Below are 26,901 nucleotides of genomic sequence, written 5' to 3' on the forward strand. Positions count from 1 at the left end.
CCACCACAGGGGATTTCACCGTGGAGGGCCGGATGCGGAGAACGGATGGCGGGGCTGCTGCGGGGGCCCCACCTGTCCGTCCGCCAACCCTTCCCGCCCCCTCGTTTGGCCGGTAGCGGCCCCTCCTTTGCGCCGGCACCCAGCAGATGGACTGCGGCTGTTGGCGCGCGCCGCGGCCGCAGGCCCCCTGCAGCAGTTGGGCTCCGCACAGCTGAAGAGCCGCTAGCTGGGCGCGCGCCGGGAAGACCCCGTCGGCCGCGGCGCTCGGGGCCCGCGCGAGCGCGCTCGGTTGGTGCGCGAGCGCGGCTCCGCCCCGCCGGCTCGGCGCGCGCCCCCGCCCAGTCCGCTCTCCTCCCCCACCCCCAGCGCGGATGGGGTGGATCCAGCTCACTCCCCTCCCCTGAGTGGCCGCGGCGGCGGCCGGCGCTGAATGAGAGACGCCGACTGCTCCGGTCGCCGAGCGCTAGCCTAGGCGGCGGCGGCTGCAAAGCGGCGGAGCGGGGGGCCGGCGCCGTTTTTCCAGTCTCCGAGGCGTCTGCCGCGGCTGCACAGGTCGGTGCCCTCGCCGGGGGCCTGGTGCGGAGCTTCGGTGGGTGGTGCGGGGGAGGGAAGGTGGGAGCGCTGCGCCTAGCCGGGCTGCGCGGAGCCGCAGCGGCGGCGGCGGCGGCGGCGCGGGGAATGGCGGCGGCTCGGGCGCTGCGGTGTGTTGATCTCCTGGCCGCGGGCCCCGGTGCTCCTCGCCCTCGGCGCGGAGAGAGGGCTGCGGGGCTCGGGCTGAGGGAGGAGGGGGCCCGGCGTCTGGGAACCCAGGGCCGCGCCTCCCTCGGCGGCTCGCTCTCGGCATCAGGAGGCGGCCATGGGGTCCCGGCTCCGGGTCTCTGTCGCGAGGCCGGGGGCGCGGCGACCCTCCGAGCCCGCCTCGCCTCCCTCTCTCCTGGGTGGCGGAAGCCCCCGGGCTCCGCCCGCGCTACCCTGGCGCGCAGCGGCGCCTCAGCCTCCCTTCAGGTGAGCGGGAGCTGGGACTCCGGGAGCCGGGACCCGCCGAGCCGGGCCACACCCCCTCCCCGGCCCTCGCAGCTGCGCCCCCGAAGCCCGGCCGCCCAGCTGGCCGCCTGCAGACCCGCAGTCTCGCGGTCAGGGTGACCTGTTGCGGAGCGGTCTGCAGCCCTAGTCGCCCGCCGGCCTCGGACCCAGAAAGGGGGTCCTGCGCTGGCCCCGGGCCGGGCGCGCGGCAGGACGCGGGGCCTGGAGCGCTGCCCGAGATCCGGTGCTGTACCGCTAGGAACGGGCATATTGAAAAAAAGAAGAGGTTCCCCACGATCTGGTCAAACAGTTGCAAATATCCGGGATTCTTTTGCAGTATCGGATTAGGCAGGCTCATAAACACCATGCTTTGGAGGTGATTTGGGAAAAACCCGAGCCAGGCTCGAGAAGCTGTTATCTGTATTTGGAAAATAGCAGTAAACCTGTGCGGAGCTACATTATCCCCCACCTGCCCCCATCAAAGCGCTTTTCCTGTAGCTGTGTGTTGTAGACGCAGGCCAGTTTCAGTGTACTTGGACGTGTTTGGGAAGAAGCTGCGAGCTGATAGGAGGTACCTGAGTACAAATGTTAATTTGTTTTAACTGGGAGGGGTGAGGGAGGAGGAAGAAAGGGCACTGGTGTTAGCTGTGGAGGAGGGGCCATTGAAACACTAAATTTCTGTTTTAAGAGAACGCTAAAAAGAAATATCGAATACCTGGCGTTTAAGACCGTAAAGTAGGAAATACAGGCAGCAATTAATTGAGCTTTATCTTCTACATGCCCTGGGTTTTAAATTTTCAACGCTATAGTTGCTGTAGAGAGCTTTGTTTTCGTACCAGTGTTTATGAGTTGGTGTTTTTCTGTATTCACCATCAGATCGACTTTGTGTAAGTCTCTCTGAAGATGACCATCAGAATTTTGGGAAACTTTTCGATCCGTGCAGCATTGTATTATAGTCATAGCAAGTCATAGCTTGCTAGCTGTAAAAGCCTGTTCCATCCAGATAATTATGCTTATCCTAGTGCTGTAAAATCATAATGTGTATTACTGTTACTGCTGCATATTTTACTGTAGACTTTAGAATTATAAAGGAACTTATCCAAACAGTGTTATTTTAATAAAAAGAACCTCTTACTCAAGCTCTGTAGGCATAAAGTTTATCATCTAGCTTCAAAGATTTGGAAAGTACTTGTCTTACTAGCTTAAAGGGCATGTGTAAGGACATAAGATGCCTTTTTGAATAAATAATTTTAACAATTTATTTTAAACTTAGTTTTTCCCTTTTTAAAATTCAGTATAATAATTTTGAAATGGTAAGATCTACTTTTTTTTCATTTTATTCATTCATTGACCTTTCTTTCAATTAAGGAATTTGACTTTAAAATACTCAGGGTGGGACTCTGGAAATATTGTTCATTTTGGCTAAATTATTCCAGATTGCAACAGAACTTTAAAGATAGTGCTTGTGTTATCAATTTTGCAACATGCTTTTCTAATGTATATTTTGATTATCAGGAAGAACAGACCAAAATCTCCTGAGGGAAAGTATAACTACTATGAAACTGGCTTTGTTAATCTTTAACTTTGTGTACTTTTATTATACATGTGAGTAATGTATTTGTGTGTGTTTATGTATCTAGTTATTGTCTTTTTCAGCTTTTTGTGTCATTACAGTTGAGACAGTAGTTTTTTTAGTGAATGATGGATAGATGTACAGGTGAAATTGCTCTGTTGCAACTTAAAACACTTCAGCTTTTGTCCAGAGGTCCAGTTTGTTCATTCATTCATTCTACACATGTTTATTGGGTTCCTATTTGGTGCCAGTTAGTTGTCTAGATGTTGGTGATACAACAGAGAAAAAGACAGGTCTGTGCCCTGATGGAGCTTAAAGGGTAAGTAGGCAAAAATAGTCTACTGCTTCATTGTCAGATAACACTGTTTAGTGTTAGTTTAAAAGTTTCAGAAGTAAAAACCCCTCTGATGAGTTTTTTTGGTTAAGGATATTTGTTGTGTTTTTCCTTCTAAGAATAGTGGGAATTATTACTCAGTGAACAAAAGCATTAAGACAGTTGTTTTAAAAATATGCTGATGTTTATGTACTTTGGGTATCTGGTTCCCAAGTACACCAAAAATAAACATTCTACCTGAAGTCACATGACGCACAGTTTACATGCGGTTAAACGGCTTTATTCTTTTGGTTTATATAGTTAAATGTTTGCTAAAAATGCTCTCTTGACACTTGTTTATAAGGGAGTCTAATTCTTTTTTTTTTTAAGTCTAAATTTTTTTAAAAATCATCTTTTCTTCTTCTGGCTGTGTATGTGTGAGTGGACCAAGGTCCCGTTGTTCTTCCTTGGAATCTGATAACCATTATCACTAAAATCAGAATTTTGACTGAAAGTGATAGTTGTTTTTTTTAATTAAAATATAAACATTGGTGTAGTTCTTCACCGATTACAAAGCTTTTTAATATATATTATTGATACTTCAGTATTTTGGTACTTCTTATTTACAGGAGTGCCAATAATTAACACTGACCTTACGTAGGCATTATTATCTCCATTTTAGATGAGGAAATGTGTTTAAAGATGTTAGCACACCACCAATAAGCAAGTAGTGAACCTAAACCCAAGTTGTAGCTCTTACTATAATGCGGTGCTCCACCTGGGGAGTGTGGATGGGGAGAGCATTATCATCCAGTGCGACAGTACAGCTACTAGCCTGCTTTTCCAGAAATTTCAAAATAATTTTTAAACTTTAAGCCCAACCGTTAATTGAGATTTAATTAATTGAATTTGTTTTCTTTTTGTGAGTTAAACTTTAAGACCTACTTAAAATCTAAAAGTACTGCTTTTTTTGCTATATAAAAAAAGGCAGTTTGGATTCACTTCTAATAGTATAAGTGTTTTGAGAATAAGACATTAAAATCAGTCCTCTTTTCTGAATATGAGGTTTTTATTGTGTAACAACTGTATTTGGAATAAAACGTCGCTTCAATCTGGATGCTACATTTTTTTAGTTATTCAATTTTCAATAAAAAGATAATTCAATAGCCTGAAACTCTGGTTTAGGGTTTCTCTTTAGTGAGAAAATGAAGATCGGATGCGAATAATTTCGGTAACTTGGAATTAATCTGGAATCTTTCTTGATTAACATCTTGAACTTTTGATTTAGGAAAACTTTTAACTATGTAATAGGAATAAAAACACTGGAATTTGAAGTGTGTGGCATCCACCTGTTCTATGGAGAGAAAAAAGTTTGTATAAATTTAGTCAGTCACTTTAATAAGTAATGGCTAGTTAGGGATGTAGGAAGAGTATGAACAGCAATGTTCATAGGACTTAGCTTGACGGTGCCTGGCAGTTTATGTATGCCACTACAGGGAACTCTGGTACTGGCTTTTGAATGATACATGGCTTTAGAGTATGAGAGGCTTAAAATGAAGCTCTCACCTTGAGCTTAATTGATACCCTTCTGTTATTTTATTTACATAACCCTTTCTCAAAACAGATTTTTCCTTTTTATCTCGACTTCCTTTTTGTTGACTCTTGGATGGCCCTTTTCTGAAAACCCTACCTAAACAGCATCCCCACTACACTCTACCCTCACCTTTATTTGTCTTCACAACATTAATTTATCTGACATTATAGCATACATTGATTTGTTTATTATCTTCTTCCCTCTGGATATAAACTTCATGAGGGCAGGGACTTAGTTTTGTTCACTGATGTATTCCTAGCACCTAGAAAAGTACCTGGCATAGTTAATACCCAGATAAAATTTGTGGAGTGAGTGAGTTAATTGGTATTAAATGATACAAAACTCACTAATTTTGTTTGTTTTTTGAAAAAAAAATTAACTTTTGACTTTAAATAATATAACTGTGCAGTTAAAAAGAAAGCTGTACTATAAGACTTAAAATGAAGAACACCACTCCCCTGTACAACTTTCCCGGCCAGGTCCTGCTCTTAGAGCAACCATTTTTGATACTTTTAACTGTGTTTTTCTAATATTTACTTCCATATTTTAAGATATTACTTGTTTTTCAGTTTTAGATATCTGTTGGCTTCCTCCTGTGGAAGATGAGTCTATCTATGCTTTTGGGTTCTTATGCCACCTGAACTTCCTCTCCCTTTATCTCCTAATATAGTTATAGCATGCAGTTTATTGTTTACATTGTTATGATTTTGTATGCATGTTTATTGTTGAACTGTGCAGTGTACTATGATGATATTTCTTGGAGTTAAAATTTTTTCTTTTTTGTTTTTTGCTTAGTTTCCTATTTGTCTCTGTTTTTTTTCCAGAAACTGTCTCAGTATGTTCAGACACATCAGGTAATTGATCATTCGATTTTTTTTTAATTGGAAAAATCCCAGGGCTCTCCATCCTTTTGCTCAGACCTACAAGGGGGCTCTCCACTCTGCTTGGTCTTAGCTTGTGATTTCCCTTCATGATTCTGGGAATTCTCTTTGCCTTTTCCCTGCATTAGAGCCTATGGTCTCTCGATCCATGTTTCCTCTTTCTCCGATTTACCCCTTCGTTTTGGTGAAATACATCCCTCAGTATCTTTCAAGAAAGGGTATTTGAGGAGGTGAAATTTTTGAGATGTTTGTATTGCTGAAAATATCTTCTTTCTACCCTGACACCTGGTTGATAATTTGGCTGGTCTGGGTATAGAATTCTAAGGTGAAATAATTTTCCCTCAAAATTTAAGGGATTGTACTATAATTTTCTAGCTTCAAGTGGTTGTTGAAAAGTGTTATGCCCTTTAGTCTTCATCCTTTATATGTGACCTGTTTCTGTTAAGATCCTTTCTTTGTCATCAGTCTCTGATATGTCTCTGATGTTGTATGGGTCTTGTGTGGATCTTACTTCATTTCTTATGCATGGGACTTAATGGGCCTTTTCAACCAGCAGTGTCCGTATTCGATGAGAGCGGAGATGATCTAGTACAAGGCTCAGCCAGTTTTTTTCTTTAAAGGGCTGAATAGTAAGTTTTTTAGACTTTGTGGGCAGTACAGTCTCTGTCACTACTACTCAGCTTTGCTTTTGTAGCGTGAAAGCAGCCATAGACATAGACTTGTGGCACAGGTGGAAGGATTAGCCTTTGAACTTTACTAGGAGTAGGGAGAGTTTGTCTACAGAATTGGGAGAGAAGAACAGAATATATGGACAGAGACATGATGGTGGTAGCTTGAGGAAGTTCTCATCTGAGGTTTTCTGTTAATGTATGAGAAGCAAGATCATTAGCTGAGAGTAAGGAAGAATGGGAGTATGTATTGGAGGTTTGACAAGAGGGAAAATACGTGACATAATCATCAAAGAGTGGGAAAGGGAATAGAATAGAGTAGAAGAAAATAGAATAGAGAAATATAGTGTGATTGCCAGTCAGCATTAAGGGCCTACTTGAGAGAGATGATTCTGAATTTCATGTTCCTTACTTCAATAGGAATACCTCTAAAATCTCATCAAGTATGACATCTTACTAAAGGTTTTGTGGGTTTTTTTCCCCATCAGATAAGGTTTTAAAAATTAATCATCAGGGGCCTCCCTGGTGGCGCAGTGGTTGAGAGTCCGCCTGCCGATGCAGGGGATACGGGTTCGTGCCCCGGTCTGGGAGGATCCCATATGCCGCGGAGCGGCTGGGCCCGTGAGCCATGGCCGCTGGGCCTGCGCATCCGGAGCCTGTGCTCCGCAACGGGAGAGGCCACAACAGTGAGAGGCCCGCATACCGCAAAAAGAAAAAAAAAAAAAAAAAAAAAATTAATCATCAGAACGATTTTCATACATAAGTACTATATACATGTAAATGTGTATATTTTTATACATACAAACGTGGCCTGTATAACTGCTTATTTCTAGAGAAATGCCAAAAGAGAGTATTATAATTTTTCCCAAATACAAATATTGATTTAGAAATCATTTGTTTATTCATTTTTTAAAAGCCATGGAGCATTTTCTATGTTCCAGGAATAGTTCTTGGTGCTGGGGATACAGCTAAAAACAAAAAGACAAAGACATTTGCCTTTATTACATTTATATTTTAACTAACTAACATAATTAAATTAAACACACACAGAGACGTTAACAAGAAAGGAAAATTATGCAGAAAAGAGAACATAGTAGATGTTATCAACTGTATTTTTTTCAGCTTTATTGAGGTATAATTGACAAATAAAATTGTAAGACATTTAAAGTATAGGGCTTCCCTGGTGGCGCAGTGGTTGAGAGTCCGCCTGCCGTTGCAGGGGACACAGGTTCGTGCCCCGGTCTGGGAGGATCCCACATGCCACGGAGCGGCTGGGCCCGTGAGCCATGGCCGCTGAGCCTGCGTGTCCGGAGGCTGTGCTCCGCAACGGGAGAGGCCCCAACAGTGAGAGGCCCGCGTACCACAAAAAAAAAAATAAATAAAGTATACAACATGAATTTGATACATGTATACATTGTGAAGGTATCCCCCCATTGAGTTAATTAATACACCTGTCACCTCATATAGTTTGTTGTTTTTTTTTTTTTGGTGAGAACACTAAAGTTCTACTTTTTAAGCAAATTTCAGTTTTACAATACAGTGTTATCAACTATAGTTACCATATGATATACATTAAATCCTCAGACTTTTTTCTTATAACTGAAAGTTTATACTACCATGTTACCAACCTCTCCCTATTTCCCACACCTTACTATAAGTTTTTGATAATATAACTGTAAAAGATTAAGAAATACCTTCTAGTCTTAGTTTTGTAAGAGTTTTTTCTTATAATATCATAAGTATTGCATTTTATCAAGTGCTTTTTCTGTATTGTTAGAAATGATCATATATATTTTCTCCATTAATCTGCTAATAGGATGTATTACATTAATAGTTTGCATTGTTGCGTCCAACCCTATGTAGCTGTGTTGCATTCGGTTTTTTCTTCCTCTAACTGCTGAACTTGATTTGCCACTGCCTTAGAGCTTTTTTAAATTTTACTTTTATCAGTAGATAAATTTATCAGAGATTTATATGTATCTGTTTTGACTTCAGAGTTGTGGTAGGTTCATAAAATGAGTTGTGCAGCTTTCCCTTTTCTTCTATTCTCTGAAATAATTTTGTAACATAGGAATTATGTGCTCCTTGAAGGAACTATAGATGTAATGTCATATTACATTATAATGTAATATAGATGTAATGTCAAAGGTGAAAAATAAAGTTTCTAGAGGAAAACATAGAAAAATATCTACATGACCCTATGGTAGGGAGAGGTTTTTGTTAAACAAGACATAAGGTGTACCAGAAAAGAACAATTGATAAATTTTTCTTCACTAAATAAGAACTTATGTTCATCAAAGGATACTATTAAGAGAGTGAAAAGACAAGTGACACAGTGGAGAAAGTGTCTGCAATACTTACAGTACAACAGTGGACTTGTATCCAGAGTATATGAAAAATATACAAGTCAATTAAAAAAAATACAGGCAACCCAATTTTATCTATCTATCTATCTATTTATTTTGCTGTACGTGGCCCTCTCACTTTTGTGGCCTCTCCCATTGCAGGGCACAGGCTCCGGATGCGCAGGCTCAGCGGCCATGGCTCATGGGCCCAGCCGCTCCGCGGCATGTGGGATCTTCCTGGACCGGGGCACGAACCCGCGTGCCCTGCATCGGTAGGTGGACTCTCAACCACTGCGCCACCAGAGAAGCCCCCCAATTTTAAAACAAATGGGCAGAAGTTCAGAAAAGGCTTTTATGAAATGAATTATCCATATGGCCAAGGTGAAAGGTACTCACACATAATTTTCAGGGAATTGCAAATTAAAACTATCATGTGATATGACTACATACCCACCAGAAATGGTGTAAATGAAAAAAACCTGAAAATACTAAGTGTTGACAAGAATGGAAAGCACTTGGGACACTCATCCATTTCAGATGGGTTTGAAAATTGGTACAGACACTTTGGAAAATTCTTTAGGTAGCATATGCTAAAGCTCTACATGTGTATGCCGTATGATCCATCAATTTCACTTCTTGGTATAGACCCAACAGAAATCAATATATATGCACATCAAAAGACATGGACTTTAGAAGAAACATAGGGGTAAATTTTCATGACCTTGGATGTGACACCAAAAACAGGAACAACAAAACAAAAATGAGATAAATTGTATTTCATCAAAATTTAAAACTTGTCCTTCGAAGGACACCATCAGGAAAGTGAAAAGATAACCCACAAAATGGGAGAAGAGGGCTTCCCTGGTGGCTCAGTGGTTGAGAGTCCGCCTGCCGATGCAGGGGTCACGGGTCCGTGCCCCGGTCCGGGAAGATCCCACGTGCTGCGCAGCGGCTGGGCCCGTGAGCCATGGCCGCTGAGCCTGTGCGTCTGGAGCCTATTTAAAAATGGGCAGAGGGGGCTTCCCTGGTGGCACAGTGGTTGAGAGTCCACCTGCCGATGCAGGGGACGCGGGTTCGTGCCCGGTCCGGGAAGATCCCACATGCCGTGGAGCGGCTGGGCCCGTGAGCCATGGCCGCTGAGCCTGCGCGTCCGGAGCCTGTGCCCCGCAACGGGAGAGGCCGCGACAGTGAGAGGCCCACGTACCACAAAAAAAAAAAAAAAGGGCAGAGGATCTGAATAGGCATTTCTCAAAGAAGTTATACAGTAAGCACATGAAAAAATGCTCAACATCATTAGCTATAAGGGAAGAGAAGTTAAACCATGATGAGAAACCCCTTCACACTACTAGAATGGCTAGAATCAAAAAGTTAGATGATAACAAGTATAGAGGTGGATGTTGAGAAATTGAATCCCTCATCCACTAATAGGAATGTAAAACTATAGCTACTTTGGAAGATAGCATGGCAGTTCTTAAGATGATTAAACAGAGTTACCATATGACCCAGCAGTTCTTTCCTAGGTATATTCCCAAGGGAGATGAAAACATGTCTCCACAAAATATTGTTCACAGATGATTATGTCAGCATTATTCATTGTAGGCAAAAAAAAAAATGGAAACAACTCAAATGTCTGTTACCCAACAAGTGAATAAACAAAATGTGACATATCTATACATTGGATTATTATTTAGCCCTTAAAAGGAGTAAGGTACTGATGCATGTTACATCATCAGTAAATCTTGAAAATATTATGCTAGGTGAAAGAAGGAGCCACAAAAGGCCACATATTATATGATTCCATTCATATGAAATATGCAGAACAGGGAAATCTGTAGAGACAGAAAATAGATTAGTGGTTGCTTGAGGTTGGGGCTAGGGAATGGGGAGGTCTAAGGAGTGTGGGGTTTCTTTTTAAGATGATAAGAATGTTCTAAAATTGACTATAGTGATCGTTCTACATGCCATTGAATTGTATACTTTTTCTGGGGGGCCGTGCTGCGCAGCTTGTGGGATCCTAGCTCCCCAGCCAGGGATTGAACCCAGGCCCTCGGCAGTGAAAACTCAGAGTCCTAACCACTGGACCGCCAGGGAAGTCCCTGAATTGTATACTGTAAATGGGTGAATTGTATGGTATGTGAATTACATCTCAAAGCTGATTTAAAAAAAAACAAGACATGGCAAAAATAATCAGTGATGTGAGGACATTGTCACCATATTTAATTGAGAAAAGCAAGATACAGAGGAATATATAAAATACCCATTTTAGTAAAACAAACAATAAAAACTCTGTGTGTGTGTGAGAGTATAAGTGATCTTGTAAGGCGGAAAATGTTGCACATCAAATATAAACATTTGTTACCTAGTTGGTCTAAGGTAAAAAGGAGAGGGAGGGAAAGAAGGGAGACAATAACTTAAAGGAAAAGGGGTTGATTTAGAAAAAACAGCATTTATAACATCATTTCAGTTACGTAAGACATAAATCTTAAAATGGTAGTTGTCTATATGGTGAGGTACCAGGGTTTTTTTCTTTATCATGTTTTTCTGGGTTTGATCCTTTTTGTTTTATTAATACAAATATCTGAAACTAAATTAAGAAGCAATACAAATAAAATAAGTTATGAAATCTGAAAAAATATAGCAGTTTTTTACATAATGGTTCCCAACTGGAAGCAAGCCAAATGTCCGTCAACAGAATAATGGAGCAATAATTTGTAGTATGCTCTATACTGGAATACTATACATCAGTGAAAAAGAAGGAACTACTGCTATACCTAGCAAATGTGGGTGAACATCACAAAATGTTGAAAGAAACCAGACACAAAAGAGCATGTACTGTGTGATTCTCTTTTTTTGAAGTTCAGGAAAAGGTCAAACTCATCTATGTTGATGGAAGTCAGAGCAGTGGTTAGGGGTTGGGACTAGGGGAGCAAGACTCCTGGAGTGCTGGAATTGCTTTATATCTTTATTTGATTGGTGGTTGCATGCATGTCTACATAGTAAAAATTCATAAATACATTTCAGTATTTGTGTATATCGCAATAAAAAAAGTAAAACACATTAAGCCAGAAAAAAAGAAGTTTTTAAAAATCTGGTGTTCATATAAAAAGTCTTTGTATACTTCCAAGGTTAGTTATATCACTTCAAAAGACAGTTTCTCTCTACCCTTATTTTTAATGGCTGTATTGTATCACTTTGTGTGGGTGTATCATAATTTATTTAAGCAATCTCTTAATGGACACTTAGGTTGTTTCTAACTTTTATATACTATGAAGAGTGATAGAGTTCGCTTTTTTTTTATACATCTTCCTGTACTTTTTTGATGATTTCCTTTTTTTATAAAATTTTATTATTTATTTTTGGCTGCGTTGGGTCTCATTGCTGTGTGTGGGCTTTCTCTAGTGGCATGTGGGGGCTACTCTTCATTGCAGTGCACGGACTCCTCATTGCAGTGGCCTCACGTTGTGGAGCACGGGGTTCAGTAGTTGCAGCATGAGGGCTCAGTAGTTGCTACATGAGGGCTTCAGTAGTTGTGGCGCGTGGGCTTTGTACTTGTGGCTCGTGGGCTCTAGAGCTGAGGCTCATTAGTTGTGGCACGTGGGCTTGGTTGCTCCGCAGCATGTGGGATCTTCCCAGACTAGGGCTCGGACCTGTGTCCCCTGCATTGGCAGGCAGATTCTTCTTCTTCTTTTTTTTTTTTTTTTAACATCTTTATTGGCGTATAACTGCTTTACAGTGGTGTGTTAGTTTCTGCTGTTCCCCTCCCTCTTGGGTCTCCCTCCCACCCTCCCTATCCCACCCCTCTAGGTGGTCACAAAACACCCAGCTGATCTCCCCATGCAGTGCAACTGCTTCCCACTAGCTATCTGTTTTACATTTGGTAGTGTATATATGTCAGTGCTACCCTCTCACTTTGTCCCACCTTCCCCTTCCCCCTCCCCATGTCCTCAAGTCCATTCTCTGTGTCTGCATCTTTATTCCTGTCCTGCCCCTAGGTTTGTCAGAACCATTTTTTTGCTGTTCAGATTCCATATATATGTGTTAGCATACAGCATTTGTTTTTCTCTTTCTGACTTACTTCACTCTGTATGACAGACTCTAGGTCCACCCACCTCACTACAAATAACTCAATTTCGTTTCTTTTTATGGCTGAGTAATATTCCATTGCATACATGTGCCACATCGTCTTTATCCATTCGTCTGTCAGTGGACACTTATGTTGCTTCCATGTCCTGACTATTGTAAATAGTGCTGCAATGAACATTGTGGTACATGACTCTTTTTGCATTACAGTTTTCTCAGGGTATATGCCCAGTACTGGAATTGCTGGGTTGTATGGTAGTTCTATTTTTAGTTTTTTAAGGAACCTCTATACTGTTCTCCACAGTGGGCAGGCAGATTCTTAACCTCTGCGCCACCAGGGAAGTCCCTCTGATAATTTCCTTTTGATGAATTTCTAAAAGGAGGATGGAGTGCTGTTTCGAGGTTAAGTATATTTGCATTTTTGCCCATGGCGTATAATTGTTTGTTTCTCTATACTCTTACTGACTTGGTGATTAGCTTTAAAAACATAAATATTGATCTGTAATGTAATAAAATTCTCGTTGTTTTAATTTGCATTTTTAAACTTTTTCAGTGAAGTTTATATTTTCATGTTTTCGGGCATTTGTGTATAATTTCCTTTTCATATCTTATATTCTTATTGCTCAGTCTCTTAAAAGTCTTTTAAGGAGATAAGTCAGATAAACAAAAAGTACATAAACATTAATACAGTTAACCCCTCAGAAAGAGAAAGACAGATACCATATGATATCACTTAACATGTGGAATCTAAAATAGGACACAAATGAACTTATCTATGGAACAGAAACAGACTCACAGATACAGAGAACAGACTTGTGGTTGCCAAGGCGTGGGGTTGGGGGAGGATTGGGTGTTTGGAATTAGCAGATGCAAACTGTTACATAGAATGGATAAACAACAAGGTCCTATTGTATAGCACAGGAAGCTATTTTCAATATCCTGTGATAAACCGTAATGGGAAAAAAAATACAGTTAACCCATAACTTAAGAAATGAAACATAACCAGTGCAGTTGAAGCACCCTATTACTTAACATGTTAGAGCTCTTTACATATGAAGAATATTGTTTTTGTTGGTTGTTGTAGATCTTTTCCCTATTTTATTTTTTTGTCACCTCACTTATTTTATTAAATCTAAGTTGGCTTCAGTTGTGAGATACACTGTGTAACGTACAGTTAAGGATAGAAATATGCTGTCAGTTAAACCATGACACTCTTAGTTTTAAGAGGCATCCTGATTTCAGAGATGTTAAATGATGAGAAAATATTCATCCTAGAATTGATGAAGTACATGTGTTCTGCTGTCTATGTGTGTCATGTTTTCTTTGGTCAGATTTATCAGTCTTCTACTGTTTCTGTTTTTCTGTTATCAGTCCTAGACTTTCCTGTGCCAACATTAAAAAAAATTCACCTATGTTTACTTCTTGTATTTTTATGCCTTAAATGTTTTTCATCTTTAATTCATCCTGTTTATTTTAATGTAAGATCTAATTTTTGTCTTTTTATCCAAATAGCCAGTTGTCATAAGGTTAAAGGCCACTCACAGTTTTTTGAACAAGGAATGAATGATATATTCAGATGTACTTGTTTGAAAAATAGTAATATGGCTATGGATTTTGGTTGGGTTTAGTCTAAAAATTATCAGTTGGATTATCTATTAAATATATATCTTAAACAATTAATTAATTTGCAGTGAAAGGAATATGAATGTTACAGCTATGATTTCACCTTGCCTTAAATAATAATGCATCTGAGTATTCTTGGAATCAAATAATTAATTAAATATAAAATAATTTTTTGCAGCCTAGGCAATGGTTTTAATCCTGTGCTTAAAGTTTGTATGAATCTGGGCAAGTTACTTAATTTCTTTAACATTCAGCTTCCCTATTTGTAAAATGGGCATAAGAGTGTCTTCTCATAGGATCACTGTGAACATTAAATGAGAAAGTGTAAGTAGAGTACTTAGACGAATTAGTTCTTCACTCTTCCTCCTTTTGGGACCTTGAAGATCAAGTGTACCTATCACAGCCTAGCTTTTCTTGTATCTGGGGTTACTCTAGATCTCTAGGGTTCCTAGAATAAATTATCTGTTAGACCTCTTCAAATTCTGATTTAGATTTCTCAGGGTTTGATTAGAATTTTTCTGGCCTTCTGGAATTAGCTTACGTGACAAATCTATATGAATTCTGTTGCTGCTCTTAAGCTCCTCTTCTGTGAATGTGCTGAAATTGTCGTAGATTTTAGGGTTTTGTTGGTAGGGGATTTGTATGTATTTTAGGTTTGATTGACATAACATTTATTCTCTAAATTGTCACTAGGATAACCTCTGCTGCTTTTCTTTTACAGTTTGGATTTGTGGATATATTTTTTTGTAGGTTTGTGTGGTTCAGATGCTCTATGAGGGTACAGGGGTAAGTCTATTAAAAGAAAAATGTTTTGAGGATATCCTTTGGATAAGAAACTCCGCTTTTGACTTGCTTCTTTTTGTCAACAGTATTTCTGAATGTTTTCTGTGAGCCCAGTACTTGTGAATGTTACCATAGAAGAGTAAGTTTTAGATCTTGCACTCGTTGTTTACATCTTCTTGGTGAGAGATGAAGTCTTATATGTGAGTGAAACCACAGTAAATAACATGAGATCGTATGTAGTTATGTGTCAGATTGAAGAGCAGTTTGCAGGAGAGGAGGGAGGCTCAATGAGGGCAGGAGTGGTCCTTAAGAAATGTGTTTCATTAAGGGGGTAAGAACTTAAGTATTGGGGAACAGCATTACTGAAGATATAGTAACAGGAATTAGTCTTTTTGGCATGCTTTGGATTGAAGGGTTTTTGGAGGGATGGAGTGGGAAATAACTTGGTAAAATGGGCAGGTTGTTCAGTCCTTAGAAGTAAAGCAGATTAAGATTTACGGGGTAGTACATGCTGTTAATAACTTTTAGCTTCTCACTCTGTTTCCTTTCTTCTTAAGACTGTAAATTGATAATTTGTAAATGAAGATTGGAGGGAAAATCCAAACTGTTTAGAACCAGTGTTCTTTTAAAAAAAGGGAGGGGGGCTTCTAGTTATATATGTATTAGGTAATCTTCCCAACAAGAAGGTTTAAAACAATATTGATAGGAAAGTAACATTAATAAGTTATATGTTTACTTTTTCCTTTCTGTCCCTATGACTTGGTCTTAGCTAATTATGTAGCAGAAGGTTTTCAATTCAAAACTTTCCTCTGCCATTAAGAAAGCCAAAAGGTGTAGGGTTGAACTCATCTGCAGAAAGATTTTTAGAGATATAATGTTGAAGGTTTGAACTTAAGGGAACTAGCGCTACTGTTGAAGCCGTGCGTGGGCAGCTGTGAATTGGCTGTAGTAATAGTGTCAACACATCGAGCCCCCGCTTCTGCTTCAGTTCAATGTGGCGCAATAGACATAGCTATAGGAATGGATAGGGTTATTGATGTTTACTACTTCTGTCTCTGAGCAGAATTGAAAATGATAGATGACAATGGGTTTTTCCTTCTCTCAGTCATAATACTGTTGCTGTAGTATGGCCACCCTTGACTTAACAATTGCTGGGCCTGTGTCCCATGTCTTACTTGTGCGACCCTGTAAGTTATATGATCTCCTTAATAACAACCAAAATTTGTATTTATAACTCCTTAATTACACTATAACTAAATAGATTAAAAATACTGACAAGACTTTTGAGCCCCAGATTAATGGTGACTTAGCTGACTCAGTGTCCTAGACATGTGTTTTATAATTCTGGTGTGCCTACAGTTCCTTTGAAGGAAATCTCCTTTTTCCACAGTACACCGCAGAGGAACAGACTTTAATAGCTATGTTTTTAACCATATAGAACTATATTGCACCTGATTGGTCCAGGAATGGGCATTTGACCTAAGGGCTGTTAATCTGTAAACGAGCTAACAACCTAGGATTGTCTGGTGGGGAAAATTACGGCCATTTATAGGAAACATGGAGTTAATTTGCCATTGAGCCATGGGAGCTGAAGCTGGAAGGATACATTAGTGTAGAATCCTGTAAAACTAAAGTTTAAGGGACTGGAAAGTAAGTATAAGCAGAAGCTATGAGTAGAGAAATGATAAAGGAGTTGAGGAAGCCAGTTGGTAACCAGAAAAGAATATGGGGCATCTGTGTCGAGAGAAGCACAAAGCTGTAAGCAAGAAACCATGTGGTGAGAGAAAGACAGGCACAGAGCCTGAGATTGAAGATTCTGCTTTCTGGCTCTGTAGATACTCTTCTTCCATTACTCTAGTACTTCTGTGGCTCCTGCCCTTCTTGAGACGACATCCAGTTTTTTCCCAAGAAAGAATGCAGGCTTTGGGGTCAGACTTCTGGCCGTCGAATTCTGGTTATGTCTTTTACCAGCTGTGTGACCTTGGGCCGGTTGTTTTAACTGCTCGGTCTCATTCCTCATCTGTAAAAAGTGAGCATCGCAAATAATTCCTTTCCTTTTGGGGTTGATGTGAGGATTAAATGAGTTGACACATACAAAGCTTTTACAACAATACTAAGACCATAATATATACCTAAAATGATATTTGGGGTAATTTGAATGAATTTCTTGCAAGTAAAAGAGCCTAAGTAGTTAATTTACTTGTAGATTCACTTAGAGAAGTGCAACCCAGTGTGTGGGTTGGTAAAGATTATTTTAGGTAGTGTATAGGGCATTAAAAAATACTGTCTTATTCATTGTGAATAATAGGACTTGCTATATTTACAGGCATACCTTGTTTTACTGTACTTTGCTTTATTGCAGTTCACAGATACTTTGTTTTTTACAAATTGAAGGTTTGTGGCAACCCTGCATTGAGCAAGCCTGTCGGTGCCATTTTTCCAACAGCATTTTCTCACTTTGTGTCTCTGGGTCACATTTTGGTAGTAATCCTCACAATATTTCAAGCTTTTTCATTATTATATTTGTTATGGTGATCTGTGGTCAGTCATCTTTGATGTTACTATTGTAATTGTTTTGGGGCACCACGAACCTTACCCCTGTGTAAGATAGTGAACTTAATAAATGCTGTGTGTGCTCTGACTGCTCCACCAACTGGCCATTGCCCACCCCCAGCCCCGCTGGTCTCTCTCCCTCTCTTGGGGCCCCCCTATTCCAAGAAAGGGTATTGAAATTAGGCCAGTTAATAACCCTACATCAGCCTCTAAGTGTTCAAGGGAAAGGAAGGGTCGCACATCTTTCCCTTTAAATCAGAAGCTAGAAATGATTAAGCTTAGTGTGGAAGGCATGTTGAAAACCGAGATAAGAAGTGAAACAGCCTTACTGTTCATAATGGAGAAAGTTGTAGTGGTCTGAACAGAAGATCAAACCAGCTACAATATTCTGTTCAGCCAAAGCCTGATCGGGGGCAAGGCCCTAACTCTCTTCAATTGTATGAATACTGGGAGAGGTGAGGAAGCTGCAGAAGAAAAGTTTGAAGCTAGTAGAGGTTGGTTCATGATGTTGAAGGAAAGAAGCCGTCTCTATAACATAAAAGTGCAAGGTCAAACAGCAAGTGCTGATGGAGAATCTGCAGCAACTTAGCCAGAAGATCTAGCTAAGATAATTAATGAAGGTGGCTACACTAAACAACACATTTTCAATGTAGACGAAACAGCATTCTATTGGAAGAAGATGCCATCTAGGACTTTGATAGCTAGAGAGGAGAAGCCAATGCTTGGCTTCAAAGTTTCAAAGGACAGGCTGACTCTACTGTTATGGGCTAATGCATCTGGTGGCTTTATTTATTCATTCATTCATTTATTTTTGGCCGCACCACATGGCTGTGGGATCTACTTTCAATTGAAGCCAGTGTTCATTTACCATTCCAAGAGTCCTATGGCCCTTAAGAATTATGCTAAATCTACTTTGCCTGTGCTTTACAAATGGAATAACAAAGCCTTAAGGGTAGCACATCTCTTTCCAATTTTTGTTTGTTTTTCAAAACAACTTTTTATTGAAGCATGGTTGATTAACAATGTTGTGTTAGTTTCAGGGGTACAGCATAGTGATTCAGATATATATATTATTTTTCAGATTCTTTTCCATTACAGGTTGTTACAGGATATTGAATATAGTTCCCTGTGCCATATTATAGGTCTTTGTTGTTTATTTAATTTATATGTAGTAGTATGTGTCTGTTAATCCCAAACTCCTAATTTATCCCTCCCCCACACCTTTCCCCCTTGGTAACCATAAGTTAGTTTTCTATGTCTGTGAGTCTGTTTCTGTTTTGTAAATAAGTTCATTTGTATCATATTTTTAGATTACACATATAACTGATATCATAATATTTGTCTATCTCTCTCTGACTTACTTCATTCAGTATGATAATCTCTAGGTCCACCCATGTTGCTGCAAATGGTATTATTCCCTTTTTATGGCTGAGTAATATTCCATTGTATGTGTGTATGTATGGGTATATGTGTGTGTGTGTGTGTGTGTGTGTGTGTGTATACATACCACATCTTCTCTATCCATTCATCTGTCAGTGGACATTTAGGTTGTTTCCATGTCTTGGCTGTTGTAAATAGTGCTGCTGTGAACTTTGGGGTGCATGTATCTTTTCAAGTTAGAGTTTTTGTCGTTTCTGGATATATGCCCAGGAGTGGACTACTGGATCTTATGGTAATTATTTTTTAAGGAACCTCTATACTGTTCTCCATAGTGGCTACATGAGTTTACATTCCCACCAACAGTGTTTACAGCATGTTTTACTGAATATTTTAAGTCTACTGTTGAAACCTACTGCTCAGAAAAAAGATTCCTTTCAAAATATTACTGCTCATTGACAGTGCACCTGGTTACCCAAGAGCTCTGATGGAGGTGTACGAAATTAATGTTGTTTTCATGCCTGCTAATACAAGATCCATTCTGCAGCCCATGGATCAGAGAGTAATTTTGACTTTCAAGTCTTGTTTAAGAAATACATTTTCTAAGGCTATAGCTGCCATAGATAGTGATTCCTCTGATGGATCTGGGCAAAGTAAATTGAAAACCTTCTGGAAAGGATTCACCATTCTTGATGCCAATGAGAACATTCATGATCCATGGGAAGAGGTCAAAATATCAACATGAACAGGAATTTGGAAGAAGTTGATTCCAACTCTCATGGATGATCTTGAAGGGTTCAAGACTTAAGTGGAGGAAGTAACTGCAGCTATGGTGGAAAGAGCAAGAGAACTAGAACAAGAAGTGGAACCTGAAGATGTGATTGAATTGCTGCAATCTCATGATAAAACTTGAATGGATGAGGAGTTGCTTCTTAGGGATGAGCAAGAAAGTGTTTTCTTGATATAGAATCTACTCCTGATGCAGATGCAGTGACAGTTGTTGAAATTTTAACAAAGGGTTTAGAATATTACAAAAACTTAGTTGATAAAGCAGTGGCAGTGTTTGAGGCTTGATTCCAATTTTTGAAAGAAGTTCTGTGGGTAAAACGCTATCAAACAGCATTGCATGCTACAAAGAAATCATTCATGAAAGGAAGAGTCAATCAGTGTGGCAAGCTTCATTGTTGTCTTATTTTAAGAAATTGCCATAGCCACCCAGTCTTCAGCAACCACCAACGTGATCAAGCAGCAGCCATCAACATTGAGGCAAGACCCTCCATCCGCAAAATGATTGACTTGCTGAAGGCTCAGATGGTGGTTAGTGTTTTCTAGAAATAAAGTATTTTTTTTTAAAGAAAGAGTCTATTTATTTATTTAGCTTTTGGCTGCGTTGGGTCTTCATTGCTGCTTGCAGGCTTTCTCTAGTTGTGGCGAGTGGGGGCTACTCTTCGTTGCAGTGCGTGGGCTTCTTATTGCAGTGGCTTCTCTTGTTGCGGACCACGGGCCCTAGAGCACGCAGGGTTCAGTAGTTGCAGCACACGGGCTTCAGTAGTTGCACCACATGGGATCTAGGACATGTGGGCTCTAGGGCACGTGGGCTTCAGGATCAGTAGTTGCAGCTTGTGGGCTCTAGAGCGCAGGCTCAGTAGTTGTGGCACATGGGCTTAGTTGCTCTGCGGCATGTGGGATCTTACCGGAACAGGGATCAAACCCGTGTCCCCTACACTGGCAGGTGGATTCTTAACCTGTACCACCAGGGGAGGCCCCGAAATAAAGTATTTTAAAATAAAGGTATGTACATTTTTTTAGACATAACATTGTACACTTAGTAGACCATAGTATAGTGTAAACGTAACTTCTGTATTCACTGAAAAACCAAAAAAATTGGTGTAACTCACTTTATTGCAATATTCAGTTTATTGCGGTGGTCTGGAACTGAGAATGTCTCAGAGGTATCCTTTATTTTTTAACCATTTCATAGTTGCTTGGTGCTGTTCTAAGCATTTTACCTGTGTTAACTCATTGGATCGTCACAATAACCTGGTGAAGAAGGTACTGTTGTTACTTTCATTTTAAAGAGGTAGAAACTGAGAAACAGGAAGGCTAACCATCTTGCCTTATGTTATACAATATGTCAGTGGCAGAACTAGGATTTGAACCCAGGTGTTATGGTTGTAGTTCTAGTTTTTAAGCATCTATTTCCTTCTCAGTTCTTATTTGCCTTTTAAATGAAGCCAAGGAAGAGGTCTCAGTTTGTTGCTACTATTTCTTTTACATTTCTCTAGTGCTTCTCTCCCATTTTAACAAAGAGGTAACATTTATGAGCAGTGTTAGGTGGGCAAGATATGATACTAGGTAGTATACTACTGTAAGAATTTTATACTGTATGTGAAGTGGTATAATATCACTTGAAGGTAGACCATGGTAAGTGAAAAGATACATACTATCCTGAAGCAATTCTGTTTTTAAAAAGGTTACAAGTAATAAGCCATCAAAAGAGATAAAGTGAAATCAGAGTATATACTCATTTAATTCAAAAAAAGACATAAAAAGAGGGAAGAAAAGAACATGGGACAAAGAGAAACAAATAGGCAATAGACTTAATTTTAACTAGATTGGTAATCACATTAAATATAGATGGTCTAAACACACCAGTTAAAAGGCAGAGATTATCAGATTGGAATTAGCAAGACCCAACTATATCATTGCCTATAAGAAACATAACTTTAAATATAAAGATACAAATAGGTTATAAGTAAAGGATGGAAAAATATATACTATACTTACAATAGTCAAAAGAAAGATGGAGTGGCTATATTAATATTAGACAAAGTAGATTTCTTCAGAGCAAAGGATGTTTCCAAGGATAAAGAATGTCATTACAAAATAATACAGAGGTCAGTTAATCAAGGGGGCATAACAGTTCTAAACGTTTGCGCCTCTGATAACAGAATTTCAAAAATACCTGAAAGAAAATGGATAGAACTCCAAGGAGAAACAGTCAAATCTGCAATTTTTGCTGGATATTTTAATACCCTTTCCTGAGCATTGAAAGTTACAAAGATATTTTACAAAGATATAGTGGACTTGAACAATACTGTCAACCAATTGACCTAATAAACATTTATAGAATATTTCACCTAACGATAGCAGAATATTCTTCTCAATTCTTCTTACATGTCCACAGAATATTTTCCATGATGGACCATGTTTTGGGGTCATAAAACAAGTCTCCATAATTTAAAAGGATTGAGATCCTGTGCTCTCTGATCACAATGGAATTAAATTAGAAATCAGTAACAGAAGACTTTGGAAAACTTACTAATACTTGGAAACTAAATAACACAATTCAAAGAGATTAAAAGATTTTGTACGGAATGAAAATGAAAACACAACATATCAGAATTTGTGAGATTCCACTAAAGCAGAACTTGGGGGGAATTTATAGCACTGAATGCCCATATTAGAAAAAAAATATCTCAAATTAATGACCTCCACTTCTACCTTAAGAAATTAAAAATCAAATTAAACCACAGTAATTAGAAGAGAGGAAACGGTAAAGACCAATGTGGAAATTAAGTATAGAAAACAGAAAAAAAGTAGACAGAATTAGTGAAACCTAAAACTGGTACTTTGGGAAGATCAGTAAAATTGATGAAGTTCTAACTGGACCAACAGAGGTGACATCATTACAGATTCTATAGATAATAAAAGAATAACAAGAGAATATTATGAACAACTTTATGCCTATAAATTTTATAACAAAGGAAAAGGACAAATTCTTCAAAAGACATCCTACTAAACTTCACTCAAGAATAGACAACCTGAATGGCCGTGTATCTATTAAAGAAATTGAATTTTTGATTGAAATATTCCCACCAAAAGAATACCTCCAGGCCCAGATGACTTCACAAGTGAATTCTACTAAGTATTTAAGGAATAAATTATAACAGTTCTACACAAACACTTTGAGAAAATTTCAGAGGAGGGAGTGCTTCTTAATTCAGCAATAGTTCTAGTAGTTTCATAGGTTCCATCAGATTTTCTACACAGTCATGTTTGCAAAAAAAAAAAAAAAAAAAACCAGACACTTTTTCCGTTCCATTCTAGATGCCTTTTATTTCTTTTTCTTGCTTGACTGCACTGTCTGGAATCTCCAGTACACTGTGGAACAGAAGTGGTGAGAGTACACAACCTTGTTTTATTTCTGGTCTTAGGGAGAAGCCATTTGGTTTTCCACCATTAAAACTACATTATTTGTAGTTTTTTCAGATATGCCCTTTATTGGGTTGAAGAAGTTCCTTTCTAAAATGTGTTCAGGTATTATCTGGAATGGAGGTAAGACTGTTACATGCTTTTTTCTTTTTGCATTTATAGAGTTGATTACATGGTTTTTCTTTTTTAGTTGGTTCATAGAATGAGTTACATTCATTGCTTTTTAAATGTTAAACTAAACTTGAATTCCTAGAATAAACCACATTTGGTCATCATGTACTATATTTTCTTTAAAAAAATGTTGCATTCAGTTTCCTATAATTTGTTTAGAACTTTTGCATGTGGAATATTTTTGTGCAGTCTTCTTTTCTCATAATGTTTGTGTCTAGTTTAAGTATAAGGGTTATGCTGACCTCACAAGTATTATTAAGTGAGTTTAGTAAAGTTATGGGATCAGGATCAATATATAAATATCAATTGCACTTCTTTGTACTAGCAACGAACAGTCAGAAATTGAAATTTAATAAAACCAATACCATTGACAATAGCAACATGTATGAAATACTGAAAACTACGCACAGCATTGCTGAACAAAAATTAAAGAACATGTAGATATATGGGGAGATATTCTTTGTGCATGGGTTGGAAGACTCATTGTTGCTAAGGTGAAAGCACTCCCCAATTGAGCTATTGATTCAGTGCAACCCAATCAAAATCTTAGCAGGCTTTATTGTAGAAATTGACAAGCTGATTCTGAAATTCATATAGAAATGGCAAGGACCTAGAATATCTAAAACAACTTTGAAAAAGAAGAACAAAGTTGGAGAGCTAATACTACCTGATATCACAATTCATTATAAAGCTAAAGTAATCAAAACATTGTAGTATTGGTGTAAAGATAGAAAAATATATCAGTGGAATAGAAGAGTCCAAAAATAAGTCCAGTAAATATGTAGACAACTGAATTTTAATGATGTACAAAGGCAATTCATTGAAGAAAGGATAGTCTGTTTAAAAAAAAATGCTGGCTCAATTGGATATCCATATACAAGCAAATATACTTCAGTCTGTATCTTGCATTGTCTACAAAAATTAAGTCAAAATGAATCATAGGCCTAAATGTAACACCTAAAGTTATAAAACTTTTAGACAAAAACAGGAGAAAATCTTTGTGACCTTGAGTTAGGCAAATATTTTTTAGATATGACACCAAAAGCACAACCAATAAAATGACACATTGATAAAATGAACTCTATCAAATTAAAAATGTGTGCTCTTTGAAAGATAATAAGAGATGCTTAGTAAGCACCTGTGGAAATGAGTTGGCTCTTTGGTCCTCTTGGTGTCCTGACCTGGAACTGAGGGTCATAGGCTCCTGTCTCTCTTATGCTCTCAACTGCCTCAGTGGCCCTCTATGGCCCTTATTTTTCTCACCTGTAAAATGTATGGTTTGGACCACATGATTTCCAAGGTTCCTTCCAGCTCAGACACCCAACATGTCTATATAACAATTGACTTGGAAAGCAATACCTACCAGTAAACATGTTTAAAAAAAATTTTTTTTAAGTTTAATTTGTTTGGAGCAGTGGTTCTCAACTGAGGCAGTTTTGCTCCCCAGGAGACATTTGGCAGTATCTGGAAATGTTTGATTGCCAAAACTAGTTCAGTGGCATCTAGTGGATAGAGACCACAGCTACTACCAAACAGCCTACAATGCATAGCAAAGTCCTCCTCACACAGAATTACCTAGTTCCAAATGTCAATAGCACCAAGGTTAAGAAACCTTGGTTTAAAGTATCTAAAGTCAATTTAGCTGCTTATTATTTGAAACCTGTGTTATTATACATTCCTGTGTTGAACATGTTATTGGCAAAAAAAAGTTGCTAAATAAAATCCTTTGGAGAAAATTGTCTTAGACTTTTGGGAATGTGAGGATGATGTGTTTATGAGACTCTTTCATTTTTAAAATAATGATTTTTATATAGCCACCTGGAGTTGATCAATTTGGATATGTTGAAGTATTTGTTTTCATATCATTTGGAAAAAGTGTTTTAAAAAAATTACCACCACCATACATATAATTTCCCACCCTAGTCTAGTAGAAGCCACCCGTAGAGCTTAATTTTAATCGATGGACTAAAATTTAGTTTGAAATAATTAGTGGAGCTTTGATATCTGAAATTTAGATTTAAGATTCATTAATTTAAAATGCCTACCTAGCCTCCTTTTTGCCAATATTCCACAAATAGGCCAAGACCCTGGTTCTCAGATTAGATAAGTTCAGCAGCTTGCATGGTGACACTTGGATTTTAGTATTTTCTTCTTTTTCCTTTTAAAAAGAGAGCCTGGAAGAGAGAAAGTAGGTTTTAGTGGAAGAATGAGGGAAAAGAACAAGGATTTGAAATGGGTTGAGAATATTGGTCCTTAATATGTTGCTTACAAGGAACAGTATTTTTCCAAGTAGAGGAATACTAGGAATTTTGTATATTGGATTTGATTAGGAGTAGTTTGCTGCTACTACAAATATATCTACAGTTATGCCCAGAAGACTGATGTTATACGGCTGAATTTCGTCCAGTTACATCCTTCCTCTGCATATTACTCCCATCTGTTGTACTAAAGGAGTGCTTTCTGAGGTAGAATCTGTCCCTGTTTTTGTTCTAGACCAGGAGTTGGCCAACTTTGATAAAGGCCCAGATAGTCAATACTTTAGGCCTTTTTTGTAGGTCACACAGTCTGTGTTGCATCTATTTAGGTCTGCCTTTATAGCTTGAAAGTAATCATAAACAATACAGAAATGAATGAGTGTGGCTGTGTTTCAATAAAACTTAATTTATAAAAACAGGCCTGGGTTCAGATTGCGGGTTATAGTTGGCCAGCCCCTGTTCTAGGCTATCAGCATTTTCTCTTTGGAACATTTGGCACTTTCTGGTTAGTTTCCCAGTGGTGGCTGGTTGCAAATGGAAGAAAGAGGTACCTTTTCACTTGCAGCTGCTCTGCTGTATGGAATGGCTTTTCCTGATGATGGTATGTGATAAGTAGATGACAGGAACTTTAAATGAGAAGTAGAATGGTAAGGCAGGCTGAGTTCCTTTCTTGATCACAACCCAAATTCTAGCCAAGTTTACCTTTGAAAAGTCTCTGGAATTAGTTTTTTTTTTTTATGTAAGTACTTAAAACCTCTTGGCTAGAGTAGGGCAGTACCTTCTTATCGCTCCCTCTGCTTTTAAGGTTCTCTCCCTAATCCATCAACCTCCACAGATGTTGCCAGTTACCTTTCTAAAATGAAAGTATTATGGCACATATCTCTACCTGTAAAATTATACAGTGACTCCCAGTCACCTGGGATAGTGGTTCTTAACTGCTTTTCATTTCTGAGTCCCTTTGAAAAATCATTTGGTAGCTGTGGATCCAGGAAAATGATATTTTTGTGTGTTCATCACACAATTTTCATGCTTTTGGGGAGTTGGGCATTTCATGGCCCCAGGGTTTAATTCATAGTCTCTTAGTTAAGAAATCTTGATTTAGAAAATAAAATGCATGTTTCTTTCCCATGCTGTTAATGCTTTATGATCTGACTCCAGTCTGCCTTTACAGTTTATTGTCCATGTTCACACACACACACACACACACACACACGCACACACACACACGCACACGCACACTTTTTCTGCAAAGAATTAACCAACATTCTCCTGTCATGCCAATTTCTCCTATTCTTCTGTCTTTGCAAGTATTATTTCCTCTTGCCAGGAATGTCCTTACCATTTCCCTTGCATCTGCCCAATATCTACTCATTAAGACTCATCTCAAATATCAGATTGTCTGTGAAAATTTTCCTCACATTTCCTCCTTGGCATAAATAAATATGAA

At 38.9% G+C, this 26,901-nt stretch overlaps 1 protein-coding gene across 2 annotated transcripts in view; it reads left to right on the forward strand.

Annotated features, from left to right (window-relative positions):
- Window positions 1-409: 409 nt before the first annotated feature.
- The window catches only part of RALGPS2 (Ral GEF with PH domain and SH3 binding motif 2), a 156,349-nt gene continuing 129,857 nt past the window's right edge, over window positions 410-26,901 (forward strand). For both annotated transcript variants that reach the window (XM_081216128.1, XM_081216129.1), the window contains exon 1: window positions 410-552. The gene's annotated coding sequence lies outside the window, so the exon portion shown is untranslated. The remainder of the gene's footprint in view (window positions 553-26,901) is intronic.

This window comes from Mesoplodon bidens, assembly GCF_964165515.1.
Source record: "Mesoplodon bidens genome assembly, chromosome: 2".
Lineage (NCBI taxonomy): Eukaryota > Metazoa > Chordata > Mammalia > Artiodactyla > Ziphiidae > Mesoplodon > Mesoplodon bidens.